Raw genomic sequence first — 17,185 nt, 5'->3', positions numbered from 1 at the left:
GTTTGTTTTTTGGAGAAGCCCTTTTTGGGGATTCTCTCCCAAATTTGCCCTAAACCAGGACAGTACCCTATAAAAACCCCGTGGCCCTGCCTTTGCCCTGTTTTTTGGGGTCAGAAATGGATTCTGGAGATCTCTGAAACCAAGACCCGTCTCGTTTGTTCCCGGCAGCGGCAGCTGCAGCCTCCCTGGACACCATGAACTCTGGAGAATGGGGGCAGCCAGTGAGGACAGGTCCTGGATTGCAAGATAAGTGTGTGTTGTGTTTCCATTGTCAGAGGTGGGGCAGTTATCTTCTGTGCATTGGGCAGTTTATCTCTTCCACAACCATTCCTCCCTCCAGGAAATATCTGCTGTTAGTGGGCCATTAATTTACAGGAGAGTGAACGTGTTTTTCACAGGCAGCTTCACAGAAACTGGAAAACGTGGGGGTTCCCAGGAGGGGGCACCGCTGGTCCAGAGCATCGAGGCGCTGCCTGCAATCGTCCATAACCACCCCTAAGGAGCCTCCAGGGCTTCACCTTCCATGAGCTGCAGCAGACGTGTTGGGAAAGGTGACAAGAGCCCGTGGAATGGTCCTTGTTGCAGGCAGATTAGCCACTTGCAGCTCTTCAAAACTCCCACCCGTGAAAAATGAAAAAACTTAAACCATTCCTAAATGTGAAAAACACATTCACTTTCCTGTGAAAATGTAAAAAGTTTAATAAAGGACAATGGGAGACCAGGACCATGGAGCAAAGGTTATTATGGCCAGGTGCATCTTGGCACTCAGCCAGGAGCACCCTGTTCCCTTCGGGGATCCCCCTGAAATACCTTTTCCCTTACACCAGCCTGTTGCATATTCATAGACCCTCATGCATATCCATAAACTACTTCACATATTCCAGGAACTGTTCTACCTGGCCCCTCCTTGGGTCTGCCTTTTCAGAGCATGTGTGTTTCTTGGCTGTGGTTTTGGCTCCTTCTCTTTATCACCTCCAGGTTTTGGGCCTTGGTCCACTCTGCCTTCAGACAGGGAGTGCTGATAGTTGGCAGATCTGTGCAGGTGTCCTCATCCTGTGTGCACTGGATGTTATCCCATCCCAGCAGGAATTTTAACACAAGCAGCTATTTCATGAAGCTTAATTAACAACAGAAATAAAAGCTGTATCTTTACAACAAAGTTGCTTTAACATCACAGATATAAAATCCATTTTAATATTTGCTAGAAGCCACTATTAGAAGATGTATCCATAACATTGTCCATATCTTTCCTTACCCTTTTGTTCCCAAGAGTGCAGCAAGGAGTGAAAACTGCCAGCATGGCACGGGGTTGCTGCCATCTGTCCGTCACCCCGTGTCCCTCTCCTGTAAGAGCCTGAATGAGAGATGAGGGGCTCCAGGCAGCTCTCCAAAATGCAGTTTATTGTATCCAAGATGTTACAGCAGTCCAGGGTCTGGTGACAGAGCCTGTGCCTCCAGCTGTCAGCTCCAGCTGCAGACAAGCCCAGAGACCCTTTAGCTTTGGTTACAGTGCATTATATACTCTGCTTTGCTGAGCATCTTAATACAGTAGAACCAATCTTTACCTTTACTTTTATCTATAGCCTATCATAACTCCTGTAATTACCATATTCATATTATTATTCTCCAGTCACTAAAAGTTAGTACCTTACAGTTTAAGCTAGAAGTTGTTTTTCAGTTTTCTTGCAGTGGAAAATTCTGAGACCTTTTTTCTACTTGCAACTTTGCTGACTTGTTTGCCTGTGGCATCTTTTTGGTTGGTAAAAACATCTGATTGAGGTAGGTTTATCCTTTGCTCTAAGCCATAAAAACCCCTTGTAAGTAGCACACCCTTTGCCTTCTTAGTTACCCAGTAAGACTGGCTCAGCAATTCTTTTCTTCTATATCAAAACTTGCTTTCATTTCTATTCCTTCTTCAGATTCTACATTCAAAAATCTTTCTGCCAAGCACACATATCTGTTAAAGTTTCTTGTCAAACTTTCATCCTTCCCAACACTCTGTGCCACCCTGTATCTCTTTTCCTGAGGGCAGAACAAGGGACAGAATCCATCCAGAGGTGACACGGGAGCGCTGCTGTCCTCTCTCCGTCCTGTGTCCTCCTCCCCCCCATCTTTCCATGTTCCCCTTTCCTGCCTGTCACTGTTGAGTCAGAAATGACATGGATAAATGAGTGACACACTCCATGCATCTTCAGAAAGCCAAAAATCATCTTTATTAGGAGACGCATTTTTTTATACTCAGTCCTGATCCAGGTGGACCTGATTGGTTATTTTACATTTCACATGATTGGCTAATTAAGAAAACACCCCTTGGGGGTAAACAATCCATGAGGAAAACAATTGTCACAAACACCACCTGCGAGGTTGTTCAGGATTCTTCATCTCCAGCTCCCTAATGTTTCCCAGACGGATCCATGGGAAATCTTACCTGGATTGTGTATCCACACCTACCCGGGAAGGTGACGGCCGCGCCGTCCCGGGCCCTCCCTCTAGAAATGGCGCCTACCACGCTGTTTAAGGTTCCCCTTTTTCCTGCCCAAGTCCTTCTTTTCCTGTCCCAAACTTCCCCTTCCCCCCTGCTGTTGGAACCCAGGGCACAGGGAATGTCTCCCTGCCTGTCCTGAGAAGTCCTGATCCCCAAGAGATCACTGCTTTTAACTTTTGTCCATGGAGAAAGCTTCCAAGACTTTGGGATGAATTGGAATCTACGAGTGTGTGAAATAGAGAGTAGTGTAGTTTATCACAGGGTGAAAAACTGAGAGCTTTGGGTTTTTAGTATGAGGGTGGGTAGAAGACAAGATGGAGGATTTTGGGCATTGCCTGATCTCCTTCTTGTTCTTCATCTCCTCCATTTTCTGCTGTGCTGGGAGCACAGGGTGATTGGTTGGAAAGAGCTGCAATGCAGAAGCTGAGTGGCAAACAAAGAATTAGTTATTGACAGGAAGGTAGAAATAAAATGCGTTCTAAGAGTTAATTGGGCAAAATGATATTAAAAGACCTTGAACCTGTGTGTCTTGTGACTTTTGGTGCCTTCTCTTTGTACACTAAGTCTGGTGTGCAGACGGCGTGCTGAACTTTTGGTAAGAGAAAAATAAACAACAGCCTGAAGACTGAAAAAACCAAAGGTCCTGTTTTTTTCCTAATCCTGGCACAGAACTTTTTAGGGGTGCCCCCATCAGGGGATCTTCGGGGGGGTTTTCACACCTCCCTCCCTCCCCCCCTTTCCTGCCCCGCTGCTCAGTCCCGCTCCAAGCCCTGTGCCTGGGGCCCTCACTGCTTCACAAAAGGCCCCAAAATTAACCCCAAATCCACCCAAAATTACCTCAGAACCCATTCTGAGGGGTTGTGGCGGAAATTTGAGAGGGGTTTTGAGGAGATTTGGGGGGATTTTGGCTGGGTTTGAATCCTTCACCCGCTTGGGCATCCACAAGGTACCAAAATCTCCCAAAATTTCCTCCTAAATAACCCAAGTAACCCAACCCAGGGGGTTGGGGGGAAATTTGGGGAGTTTGGAGGAGATTTTGAGGGGATTTCGTCTGGGTTTGAATCCTATGCCAAATTTGGTGCCCAGGAGGTTCCAAAATCACCCAAAAGCCACCCAGAATTGACCTAGAATTTCTTGAAATTAACCCAAAATTACCTCCAAATCCATCCTGATGGAGTTTGGGGGAGATATGGAGGGATTTTAGGGGAATTTAAGGGGAAATTTTGAGTAGGTTTGAATCCTATGCCCACTTTGGCATCCACGAGGTACCAAAACGCCCCCAAATCCACCCAAAATTACCTGAAATTAACCAAAAATTGATCGTGAGGGGGTTGGGGAGAGGTTTGGGGCGGGGGGGGGGGGGGGGTTGAGGGGATTTGGGGGTTTTGGGGGGGATTTTATAGGGGTTTTTGGCAGTCACCATCATCCACCCTATGCCAAAGCTGAGACCAAGCCCTAAGGACTGTGCCCCTCGTGAAGAGGAGATCAAAGAACTGCTCCCCTTCTGGGGAGGAGATCAAAAGCCAGAGGAGACTGAGCTATTAACTCATTAGGTTAAAACGTATTCATTTAATCAAGTGTCATCATTTCTGTAACTTTGTCCTTTGTGATTTAAGTCTCTAATACTTTTCTATTCCTTGTTAATTTAGCAGAATAATATTCATTTTGGTTTTGTAAACTATTAAGTCATATTCCTGATGTTATATATAAGGTTCCATATGTCTAAATTTATAAACTACAAACTTAAAATTTAGCAGCAGTTTTAATTGAGATAAAATAATACAATCAAATAGAATCCAGTAGTTACAAAAGGAGATTTGGCAGTGGTTTGGATAAAGCATAAGCAAAACCAATCGATCGGGGTATGGGGAGGGCTTCCCACCCTGCCTGACATGCAAAAGGCAAAAGGATCCAAACATAACTTATGTACTGTGTGCTAATACATATTCATCAATATTTTCCTGTAAATCTCCTCCTGTTTCTGATTCTTGAAATCTACATCACCACACTCACAGCACATGCTCCCGCTGTAGCTAAGGGGGCTTCTGGCTCTCTGGGGCTCTCCCTGGAGGAAGGCTGACAGTCTTCCTCACTGTCCTCTGAATAACCTGACAGGCTGTGCATGTGCCCCAAGTCCTGTGTTATGTAAGTAAGCACTATGCTCCAGTTAAGCCTTATTATTTTATAGATAGGAACGCTACTTTAGACTCCCTGTCTGGAATTGTCCCAACCTTATTCATGTCATGGCCGATCCTGTCCTGGGAGTTGTCTTAACTTCGTCTTGATGCCAATTCTGACTTGGGAGTCTTCCTAACTTTTGTTCATCAAGGCCAGTTCCAATCTCCTGTATCCTGTTTCCCGCATGTATCATCTACAAAGAAACCCATCTGCTTCACACCATGAATCACATATACCTTTCCAAGTATTTTCCAAAAATGATGATATAATTACAATTTTGTTAGCACAAATCACATCCATTTATCACAGGAGGCCAAAAGTTTGGAAAAGGATGAAAGATCTGATGATGATGATGACAAAAAAAAAAAAAACTAACCAATTTATCTTTGATAGCAAATGAACATGGGCTGCCCTCCAGCCCCCACAGCCTGGCAGGCCGAGCGGTGCCGTTCCCATGGCATGAGGTGCTGGCAGCCTGCGGAGAGAAACCAGAGAGCCACGGTCAGTGGCAGCAGGCTCCTGTCCCCCCGTCCCACCATGGCCTGTGCCCGGGCCAGGCTGCTGGCTGTGCTCAGAGCCCAAACCTCCCAAGCCATTCTCTGTTTTTAGAGAAGGGCAGCATGGCAGGCCATGTTCCACCTCCTCCCCCTAATCACGGCACAGCAACTCCTCAGCAGCTGCAAGAGCGGGATGCCCGTGTGCCCGCTGCCGCCTGCCCAGAGCCCTTCTGCCAGCTGAGCTATGGAGCTGGGTGCCCACCTCTGGAGAGCTGCTGCCAGGAGAGGAGCCGATCCTGCACCAGGTCCTCGTCCTTCTGGAAGGGGCTGTCCCTGCAGACCGTGACCCCTGGGGTAGTGCTGCCACTGGACGTGCTCCACAGACGCTGCAGGCACTTCCCCATCCGGTCTGGGCACCAGGTGTAATCCTCCTGGGAAAAACAGAGAACAATTGCATGGAAGTCAATTCAAAACAAGACCTGGAAACAAGAAAAAGCACAAAGCCTGTCACCATTTCACAGGCCTGAGGAGGGTCTGACCACTCCATGCGAGAATTAAACCTGCCCAAGGGTGGGGAAAATCCCCACCTTTCCCACGCGTAAACGCGCCCCTTCCTCAAGGGCCTGCAAAGCAGACCAGCTGGGGCACGGCTCCGGAACCCATCCCCCATCCACATGGATGGATGCTTTTGTCAGGCTGGCTGCCCCCGCCTCACCCCCTGCCAGGCTGGCTGGCAGAAGCTGTCAGCAAGGCCAGCAGCCGGCTCCCCTTCCACAACATCCGTCCCCTGTCCCGCCGAAAAGCAGCTCAGGGGCTGGCAGAAAAATTAATATTACCCAGCGCCGCCGAGCAGGGAACCTCCGGCACGTGGCCAGGCCGAGCCCTGCCCTGCCTGGAAGCACCAGCATCCCCCCGCCCCTGCACCGGCTGGGGACTCATCTTGATTTCATCGGGGCGCAGAGCGTGTCCTCCAGTCAGGGGCTGCAGCCAAAGCCCATCAGCTCTGCCCTGCCAGCGGCCAGCTCCAGGATGGTGTTCCCAGCTCCATGTTGTGCTCCAGAAGAACACGCCAGCTGTGCCTCAACTTGCAGCGACATCACGATGCCACTGAGCTGCAGGGGAATGTTTCCCCTGTTCCAGTCCATGGCACCTTCACTGCACTGCCACCACTTCTCCAATAGGACGGGGAGCTCAGAGCTGTTCCCTCCACAGCTCGCCGGGGACCAGCGGAAGCATCTCCTTGGCTGCGCTCTCTCCTCCGCACCGCAGCTGCAGGTAAACACTCCGGGCTTTTCTTCCAGCGCCACAGGACGCGTGCTGCTGGTGCTTGCTGGGCTCCTGGATCCTACTGTGCACAGGGATGCATCTCTGCTGTCTCCTGGGCCAGGCAGGGCTCCTGCAGCCAAGAATGCTCGAAAAGCTCCTCCAGTGATGGTCTCTCTGTGGGGTCCATGCATAAACACCACCTGATAAGGTGCTGGCACTCTGCAGAGAAAAACCAGAAACCGCCGCTCAGCGGGACAAGGCTCCTGTCCATGCTCTCCCACATTCCACAGTGCTCAGGCCACACCAGGAGTGCTCAGAGCTGCAGCCAAAAGCTTCCCATCGATCCTCTCTTGCGGAGGACACCAGCACAGAGGCACAGGTGCCACCTCCTCCAGCTAAGCCCAGGAGATCCACCTCCTCACCAGCTGCAAGAGCAGGACGCTTCTGTGCCAGCTGCCCCTCCCAACCCCGTTCTTCCCCTCGTGCCTTGAAGGCGCATCCCCACCTTGAGACACCCGGGCGGGGAAGCAGAGCTGGCCCCAGACGATGTCCTCCTTGGTGTGGAAAGGAAGGTGCCCACAGACCAGCTCATAGAGCAGGATGCCCAAGGACCAGATGGTGGCTGGCTGGCCATGGTAGCAGCCAAAGAGGATCCACTCCGGTGGGCTGTACTCCGGCGTTCCTATGGGACACGGGCAGCTCATCAGGCATATCCTGCTCCCTCCCTCCCTCCTACCCTCTCTCCCAGCCAGCTCCCATTCCACAAAAGCCAGCCCCTGCCCTGCCAAAAAGCAACTTGGCTGCAGCTGGCAGAAGAATTCCCCCTCCTTCCTTCCCTCCCTCTTCCCCCTCTACCAGCAAAGGGGGGAACCTCCGTTGCCCGGCTGGGCCCCGACTTTGAACTCACCTGACATCTGGGTGTAGAACGTGTCCTGGAGGATCGTGCCGCACCCGAAGTCGATGAGCTTCGCCTCGCCCGTGGCCAGGTCGACGAGGACGTTCTCGGCCTTGATGTCGCGGTGCAGGACGCCGCGGCTGCTGCAGTGCCGCACGGCCTCCAGCACCTGCCGGAACAGCCCCCGCGCCACGGGCTCCGTCACGAAGCGCCGCTCGTGCAGGAAGTACCAGAGGTCCTGACAGCGCTCCGGACGCTCCATGACCAGCGCGAAGCCCTCGGGCACCTCGAACCAGTCCAGGAGCCGCACGACGCCGCGGAAGCCAGGCCGCGACACCATCCACAGCAGCGCCAACTCCAGGGGCACAAGGGCGCCGTTCTGCTGCGGGGGCACCGCGATGCCGTCAGCGGGGCCGATGCTGCGCCGCGCCTCGGGCACCCCCTGCCCGACCCTGCCACTGCTCGCCACCCCCACTCACTCCACCCTCGCTCCCCTCGGAGTGCTCCGGCTGCCGCCCCGCCGGGCCTCGCCTTCGCCCCGCCCGGCACGCCCCGCCGGCTCCTCCCGCTGGCCCCGCTCACTCACCAGCCGCGCCCACTCCGAGATGCGGTCCCGGGACACTCGCTTGATGGCCACCTGCGAGCCAAGGCGAGCGGCGGGCTGAGCTCCTCGGCCGCCGCCCGCCGCCCGCAGCCCCCCTCCGACCGGCCCCGTCTCTTACCGGGGCGCCGTCGGCGAGCCGGGTCCCGGAGTAAACGCTGCCGAAGCCGCCGCTGCCCAGCAGCGAGCCCTCCCTGTAGAGCTGCTCTAGGGGAGGCTTCTCCGCCCGTGCGGGCAGCACCGCGCTCCCGCTCTTCTGCTCGGGGCACCCACCCGCCCGGCGCGCTGCTGCTTGCCCAGCCGCCCTGGGCTGCGGCGGCTCAGGGCCGGCGGCCGAGCTGGCGAGAGGCGGAGCTCGGAGCGGGGAAGCTGCCGGCGACGCTGTCGGCCACGGGGCGGGAGTCGAGCGGCAGCGGGGCGGCAGCGGGCGGAACCGCGGCAGGGGCTTCTTTCGGGGCCGGGGCCTCGGCCTGGGCTGGGCCAGAGCCCGCGCCAGGCGGAGCCAAAAGACCGTGCTGCTCCGCCAGCACCAGAGCGAGCGGCTCTTCCAGCGGCGCCACAGCCAGTACGGAGAGAGCTCGGCGGAGGCGGAACCACGGCGGGCCGGGCAGGGGCGGGCACGGGGCGGCCCCGCCGAGGGGCGCCTTGCGGGACGTGGCATGAGCCGGCCTGGGAGAGGCGGAACACGGACGGCACGGGACGGGACGGGATGGGGAGCAAGTGGAAAGTCGAGCGGAAAACCGATCGAGAGAAGCGCTGCTGCTGCTGCTGCTGCTGCTGCTGCTGCTGCTGCTGCTGCTGCTGCTGCTGCTGCTGCTGCTGCGGAGCCGCCGGAGCTCGCGGCCGTTCCTCCGCTGCCACCGCGAACCCAATGGAGGAGCCGCCGCGCGCCCCAAGGAACGAAAGAGAGAAAACAAACAAATCACACCCCAAAGTCATTCCTATTAGAGAAGTAACCAAAGAAAACAATGTAGCAATAAAGAAGAGTGTTAGCTTGTGGCTTCTTTCTTCTTTGTGTGAGACGAAGCATTTGATGGGGAAGAATTGCCTCTTCTGACAATTTTGCGCAAGTGGACCAGAGCAGAGCATTTAATTTTCTAGTAGAAAAGGGAAATCATGTCACTAATGTCATCTCTTTTCATCCTCTGTTGACACAGATGCAGGCTGCCAAAATACATAGTCTGCAGTGTGGAGCTTGGGGCCAAGTTTCTTTTCCTGCCAGAGGATGAGTAGGGGAAGTATCCCAGAGTCACGGAGTTGTGGCATGGTTTGGCTTGGAAGGGATCTGAAAAATCCCATGGCTGCTGGGAACCCCCCTGCTGTGGCTGGGGACCCCTTGCACCAGACCGGCTTGTCTAGAGCTCCATGCAGCCTGGCCTTGAACACTGTCAGGGATGGGACATGCACACCTTCTCTGGGCAGTCTGTTCCAGGAAAGTCTTTTTTCTGAATCCCTTACCTAAACCTATTCTCTCTCCATTTGGATCCATTCTCCCTTGTCCTCTCCTTTCTGCCCTCGTACAAAGTCCCTGTCCAGCTTTCTTGTAGGTTGCCCTCAGGTACTGGAAGGGCACAGTTAGGTCAAGGCCCAGTCTCTTTCCCAGGCTGAAGAAGCCGAGCTGTGTCAGCCTTTCCTTGCAGGAGAGGAGCTGCAGCCCTCGCACCATCTCGCTGTCCCTCCTGGGCCCTGCTGCAGCGTGTCCACGTCCTTGCCGTCCGTGCCGGGGAGCCCGGCAGAGCCGGACGCAGCACTGCAGGTGCAGGGTCAGCGGCAGGGAGGAGACACGGCCCTGACAGCAGCTCTGGGAGCAGTGATTGGCGATGGGCTGCCTGCCCTGCAGAGAGCCGGGGCCCTTGTGCCTGCCCTTGTGCCCAGGGCACCTTTCCCCACCGCCCGCCCGCCTGCCCGCTCAGGGGAAATGCACCCTGTGCTGCCCCTCAGTGCCGCCCCTCGCCACTGCCCCGGGGGCTGCCCGGTGCCAGCTGGAGGGCCCCAGGCCTCGGCCTCACCCTGCTCAGCCCAAGGCCCTGGAAAAGCAGATTCAAACACCCACCCAGAAAGTGCCCGAGGATTCCAAGGTCAGTATTTTGTCACCAGCACAGCTTTGCTATCAGAGTCTGGATGGGATTAGAAAATCACCAGGAGAAAAGAGCATGAACAAGTTCTGCCCTGGCACTACCTCAGGGTGTGGGGGTACCAGTCATCGGTTTCACTGGCTCTGGATATAAGGGACTTGAGGCAGTAATTCATCTTCAGACTCAAGTGTTTATTATTTCTTATCAGTAAAACAGTCTCATTAATGTGAGTTCAGCAGCTTTTCATTAGAAGGCACAAAATGGCTAACAATCTCTTGTTCCAAGGTCTTTTAAGACTAAACTATCCAATTAAGAACTGACACCTAGATTATTTTCCCTTTTAACCCAATAGCTGATCCCAAAGAGCCTGCAATGCAGAATTTCTGCCCAATTAGAAAAAGCCACCCAAACCCATGAAGAAGAAGGAAGAAGAAGCATGAAGAAGAAACCCAGGATGACAACCTGTGCCATCCGTCTTGCTTCCATCCACAACATAGTAAAAATCCCAAAACCTAAATTTCTCAGAATCAGAGTAGACCAAGGCCCAAAAACTGGAGGTGATAAGAGTGGACTAAAACCAGAACCAAGGAATCTGCATGCTTTAAAAAGACAGATCAAAGGAAGAGCCATGCGAAACAATTCTTGGAACAGGTAAACTAGTTTGGGGAAAAGTTTGCTATGCATGAGGGTCTATGAATATGCAACAGGCTGGTGTAAGGGAAAAGGTATTTCAGGGGGATCCCCAAAGGGAACAGGGTGCTCCTGGCTGAGGGCCAACATGCACCCGGCCATAATAACCTTTCCTCCATGGTCCTGGTCTCCCATTGTCCTTTATTAAACTTTTTACATTTTCACAGGAGAGTGAACGTGTTTTTCACATTTAGGAATGGTTTAAGTTTTTTCACTTTTCACAGGAGGGAGATTTGAAGAGCTACAAGTGGCTAATCTGCCTGCAACAAGGACCATTCCACAGGCTCTTGCCAACTTTCCCAACACGTCTGCTGCAGCTCATGGAGGGTGAAGCCCTGGAGGCTCCTTAGGGGTGGTTATGGACGATTGCAGGCAGCGCCTCGATGCCCTGGATCAGCGGTGCCCCCTCCTGGGAACCCCCACGTTTTCCAAATAAGCATCATCTCCTTCAGGGTGCTTCCTTAAGAATCTGAGCTGTACATTGATGACAGAGGTTACAATCTAAACCATTCCCATCAGTCAGTAATATAATTCAGGTGTTAAGATGTTGGAATGTTGGAGGACAGAAGACAGATGATGGACTTTGGACCTGGTTAACAGAAGAGATTTGATACCAGGATGCCTTGGCAAAAGCAAACGGAACTTTGAAAATTAGACCTCGATGTCAAGAAGATTAAATCAGATGGGTTTGCTGGAAAAAGAAAATCCCATTAAACTCTGCAAGCAAGGGATGTTGTTTTATGCATAAGTTTGTGTAGGTGCTTGTAACCTAATCATTGTAGTACACATTACTTGTCTCCCTAAAATAGTATATAAGTGCTTGTATCCCACAATAAAATCAGATTCTGATCACCAAGTCAGTCTCCCAATCTCTCTCCATCGCCAACACTTCCCTAATAAAGAACTGTTATTCCTGCTCCCAAAATTTTAACTGAGAGCTGCCCTTAATTTCAAATTTATAACAATTCAGAAGGAAGGGGTTTACATTTTTCCATTTCAAGAAAGGCTCCTGCCTTCCTTAGCAAACACCTGTCTTTCCAAACCAAGACACAGGAGCCACCTGTATTATACATGGAAATACTTCACACAAAAAAAACCAAGACCCTCAAAAAGGCAAAACAGCTTGGTAATTTGTAGATAGTAACTCTGATCAAAAATAAAATGTGTTAGTAGATTGGTTTGAAAATGACATTCACAATTTTCCTGGTGACATTGTGCACTGTACTGTAGCAGTGGACAGTCACTGAACATAGACAGTAGGATAACTGCATATGCTTTTCAAACTTATTCTAAGTATTCATTGAATTATCCATTGAATTCTCATTCTTCTGTACACTTCAGCTTGCTGTAAACTTCAGAGACATTTTTTCACAAGCTTCTAACAAGTTACTCTGGCACCATAATTCCTGAGACCAAATGGAGTCCAAATGCCAAGTGGGATTACTCTTTTCAAAGCCTGGAGTCACACAGAATGAAGCAGTACTTAAATCATCCTGTGCATCCCATACACATAACAGTCCAGTCACTGACCATCTGCAATGATTTTTTGACTTTTGCTACAAATTACTTTCAAGAATAAGCTACAAATAATATCTTGAACCGGTTTAAATTTAGGGACAGCATTGCATTTGCCCAAAAAACTTCTAAAGGTACCTAGTGCTGTTGCAGTAATACAAGAGAACTGTAAGTGTGTATTACTAGTTGTTATTCATATTAGGTAAAAATGGCTCAGCTCAGCTTTGCCAAGCAAGAAACAAAACATGGAAAGTTGAAATGATGGAGTTGGGACAGTGTAGCCAGTCTGCTTTTTGTGAGAGATGCTCTTAAGCAGTGGCAGTAATAATGTACTCATCTCCTGTAACTTTGCTCTTTGTGATCTACTGTCCACCTCTGCAACTTTTTCTGCTCTTTTTTTTCCTTTATTTTTTCAGCTGAGTACCAAAAGGAAAAGACAGAACTGCAATGTTACTACCAAAATAATAGATTTTTTTTCAAACTAAAAAATACTCACAGCTTTTAGAAAACACATCAGAAGTGTTAGAAAGTATAAACATCACAAGGTATTGAACAGTATTTCTACATTATACTACATCAGCCAAACAAATGGATAGTAGGGCTTGAGGATCAAGGATAAAATTGAAGTTTTGTTAAAAGGGCTTCTTTTGGTCTCTATGTGGTAACTGTCATCACCCTGATGTAAATACTTCACAATCTATTTACATTTTCCTAAGTTGTAATATTTTGCATCATTGATCAGCTATGATTTTTTAGATTTCTCTTGTACCCATCATTGAATTATCTGAGCACAACCTCCAAACAAGACAAATGGCAAAGTAGCAAAGGGCTGCAATAACTGAGCAGCCAACAGGATAAGCCACACTGGCACCTATTGGCTTTGCCAAATCCTCTGTGAGTGCTTTCGTTTCTTTTCCTCTTTGGTTTAAAATGCAACACATTTTCATTACTTCTCATGTCTCACCTCCAAAAGAAAAACATAGATATCCTTGCTAGCAGTGTCTTATTAGCCAACAAATCTTTAAAAGCTCTTGTAACTAGAAGTCTTGCAGCCTTGTGAGCTGTGCAGTGGAGATGGGAGCCAAACTCACCCTTCCTGTCTATGCAGAAGATAAGGAAAAGAAATGGCATCATCTAAAAAACTCAGAGGTCCGCTCTCTAGCTCCTTCCTAACTCCTTCAAATCCCCCAAAGTGTGAATTAGTGACAAACAGATGACAAGGACTCGTAATGCTGGCTCTTTGACTCCAAAGCAGCTGCTTTAGAATCTTTCACGCAACCCTGTGTAGTTATGTGCCAGAAATGTATCATTTTAGGAAACTTTCCCAACGGACTTGAATGGGGGTTTGTTTGAAAGGTGTTTGGGGAGAAAGGCTCCCAGCAGAGGTCTGGCCTTTGGCCTAGCTGTGTCCCTGCTGATTGTGAAGTGTGCCATCAGCTGCAGGGCTTTCTGGGCTAAAAATATCATCAAGTCACTTGGACTTGCTCTTTTTGGCCTATAAAAGCTGGAGCCACTTTTGGGGCAAATTTGGAGACCTCCTCCATGGGTGGATGGAGCACCTAAGATTTTCCCAATTGCTGGGAATGGTTCTCCAGGTCCCCAGTGTAAAACGGGGCTCCCCAGCAAGATGAGAAAAAAATTGTCTTGGTTTGAAAAGAGAGGTGTCTGCTAAGGAAGGCAGAAGCCTTCTCTGAAATGGAAAATGTAAATCCTCTCCCTTCAAATGATTATAATTTAGAAATTAAAATGCTCTCAGGGAAAGCTATGGGAATAGGACGGAGCCCGCAGAGCAGGGCAGCGTTTGCTGATGGTCTGAGCCCTTCCTAAAGATCCTGTCGGGCTGTCTTAGACCCCTGAGGCCAGGGATTGCTTCCAGCCTGGGCCACTTTGGATGGGCTGGGGGCAGCCCCAGGGCAGGTGGCAGTGTGTGCAAGGGCCCTGGGTGGCACGCTGCAGCACGGTCACCATGGCACGGAACGGAAGCCGGTGTCCAAGGGCCCTTTGTGACACGTGGGAAATAGAAGCTTACCCGGGTGCTCGGAACACGCAACGGCGTAGAACGGGACAGAGCGGTGCCGTGAGGAGCCCCCACACAGCCACTCGTTCCCGTCTGACCCAGAGCTTTTCTGCGACCTTGTTCCTGAGGCTGAGCTCGAGGCCTGAGCACAGGACTCACTGACCCGTGGCCTTCCGAGGCTTCTGTTCTGCAGCTGCCCTCAAGGGCAGAGCGTGGGACTTGGTGCCCTGGAGCTTTTCTAGGACATCTCTCCTGCAAGTAGCTCCAGTCAGTGACATGGAGCAGAGACCCCCGAGAGTGCCCAAGCTGGCCTGGGTGGAGGAGGAGGAGGTGGAAGAAGGCCCTGGAGCTGCCCCAGCACAGGAGACTGAAGGGGTGGTGCCGTTCCATCCACCACAGGAAGGTGAGTGGCAGAGCTGGGCCGCTGGGCTGGAGCCTGCAGCCAACTTGGTCCCATCCCATGCCATCCCATGCCCTGGGGACATGCCCACGGACAGGACGGAAAAGGGGCTGCGCAGACACCCTGCAGTGCCCATGCTCCATCCCCGTGGGGCATCCCGGGGTTCTCCCTGCCTGGGGAGCGCAGGGCTGGGCTGTGTTCTCTGGCCTCTCCCGCAGCCCCTCAGCTCTGGCTGTGCTCACTCTTTGCCAGATGCAGCCCTGGAGCGCACGGGAGAGCAGGAATCCAGCCGTGGCCGCTTCCGCAGCACAGCTCAGGTACCTGCAGCCATCCCCACCTGGGCTGGGCCTGCTGTCCCTGCTCAGCCGAGCACCGTGTGTGGAGCAGTCCATGAAACATCCCCGGCTTCTTGCCCTTCTCCTACAGCTCGTTCGTGAGTTCATCCACAGCATCCAGCAGGGAGAGACCAGCACTGAAATAAATAGGGCAGGAGATCTTTCTCCTTTTCAGTGCCTTTATTAAAAGTGATCAGCTCAGGTTGGGAGGTAAGACGGGTCTGCGGTCACACCTTTGTCGCTCCCAGGAGTGGCTCGGAGGAGGAGGAAAATGCAACTGTGTCGACTAGGGGGCAGAGCTGGGGGTCCTGTCCCCACAAAAGCAGTGGGGATATTCCCCTAATTCTGCTTTTTGGATTTTCTGTCTAGGGTCCTGGCTCTAGCCAAGGTCCTTTTAGTCTGGGGCTAGGGGCAACAAAGGTTCTCAGTGTCTCTGCAGGCTCTGGACCTTTGTCCTCATGTCTAGACATCACTTTGATCTTCTAATTCTGTATTGGCTCGTTGCTTTTGGGTTTTTTTCGGTAAGTGTGTTGGGGGTCCTTCCCATGGCATGCTGAGTCTGAAGTTATTTTGCATGTCCTCTGATGTCCCCTCCTTTCACTGGCTGAGAAGGGCCATCCACCTGGCCCAGGCAGGGTGGTACTGATACAAAAAGGGGAATTCTCAACAATAGAGAGTTAACAACCTACCCTTAATAGGTCATTACAACATGAAGCTAACAAAGAACTCTCCTCTGCCACTGCTGGTTAAACTTCTATTTCTACAACCTATTTTAAAAAAATGGGTAACCCTTTTTAACTCATAACATCGGGCAAGTGACCACTATATATGGACAATGGAACTCTGTGCTCTGTGCTGTTTGGTGGTTTTGCATCACAGAAGTGCTGTTCTAAGAGAAGCAATTTCCTCCAATTGAAAAAAAAACCAATCAGTAATTAGCTTTGAGAACTGACAATCTGTTAAACCACTAAGGAAACTGTACACGGCCCTGTGAAGACACATGGTAAAGATGAAAAAGCCTGGGAGGGTCTCTTTCCCTTCTGGCTGGCACAGAGGTAACAAGGCTGACCCAGCCCCGTCTCAGCCAGGGCAGCCCAGGCGGCTCCTGCCGTGGGGCCGGGCCCCTTCCCAGGGACCCCGCCAGGCCCCATCGGCTGCCGGGCAGGGCAGGGGAGGCCGTGGGGCCGAGGCCAGGCCGGGCCATGGCTGCAGTTCCAACATCTGGGCACTGCTGAGCCCTGCCCCGCCGCCAGCCCGGGCCGAGCCAGGATCCGCCGGGCCCCAGGAGCAGCCCCGGGCCGGGCCGGCTCGGCCAAGGTTCTGCCACCGCTGGGGTTCGCCCACAACCCCCGGGCAGGGGGAGGAGAAGCCATCGGCCCCCGGCCGTGCTGCTGCTGTGTTCTGGCCTGGCTGCTGAGATCCTGGCCCTGCCCCAGCGCGGCCCATCCTGACACAGCCCCAGCGCAGCCGCTGCAGAAACCTCCATGGTAAAACAGCTCTGGCCCAAGGACCGAGCCCGGCCGGGGTCACGGAACCATCTGCAGGCCCCGGGTGAGATATGAACTCTGTCAGTGCTTCCATCCTCCCTCGAGTGAGAGAAAAGGACAAAGTGCAGGCACAGAGAGGGGCAACGTGAACACACCGAGGTCCGTGAAGAGGAAGCTGAGCCCCAGATGGGAGGGATGAGCAGGTGCCTTGATCTTGGGGCTGGAATCCTCTTGTAAAGCTATGGACAAGGATGTAATTGATCCATCAGACTCTCTTTTTCCCTATGATTGAAAAGTATGGGGAAATGACTTGTTCAGCAAAGGCCTCCATGCTAAAGTAAGCAAATGTTGAAGTAGCTTTGATCCCATGAGAAGTTTGTACAGAGAAAAGAGCAGAGTGATGGGACCCTGTGCCCTCAGGAGACAAGAAGACCCCTGTTCCCAGAGATGAAAATGATTTCAGAAATAGATGAAGAGAACCTCTGCTCTTAAACAGTTCATCTTTAAACTAATACCCCACAAGCTGACATGGCACATAAACACAGCTTTGGGAAAAGCTGTGAAAAATGGGAGGGACTTGACAAATTTTTCCAGGTGGCTGCTATTCGTGGAAATTAAAAGCCATGAGAGAACAGTTTTCTTGTGGAGAAGTCTTAACAACATTAACAGGAGGAATTTCTCTCCTTAAGTGAACTGAAAAATAGAATATTGTAGAAGTGGTAAACTGACTGAAAATTTTAGGTT

At 51.6% G+C, this 17,185-nt stretch overlaps 1 pseudogene; it reads right to left on the bottom strand.

Moving 5' to 3' along the window:
* The window catches only part of LOC132334622 (zinc finger protein 850-like), an 860,268-nt pseudogene that overhangs the window by 683,124 nt on the left and 159,959 nt on the right, over positions 1-17,185 (bottom strand).

The sequence above is a fragment of the Haemorhous mexicanus genome, chromosome 16 (assembly GCF_027477595.1).
Source record: "Haemorhous mexicanus isolate bHaeMex1 chromosome 16, bHaeMex1.pri, whole genome shotgun sequence".
Classification (NCBI taxonomy): Eukaryota; Metazoa; Chordata; class Aves; order Passeriformes; family Fringillidae; genus Haemorhous; species Haemorhous mexicanus.
This window is presented reverse-complemented; position numbering and strand designations above follow the sequence as displayed.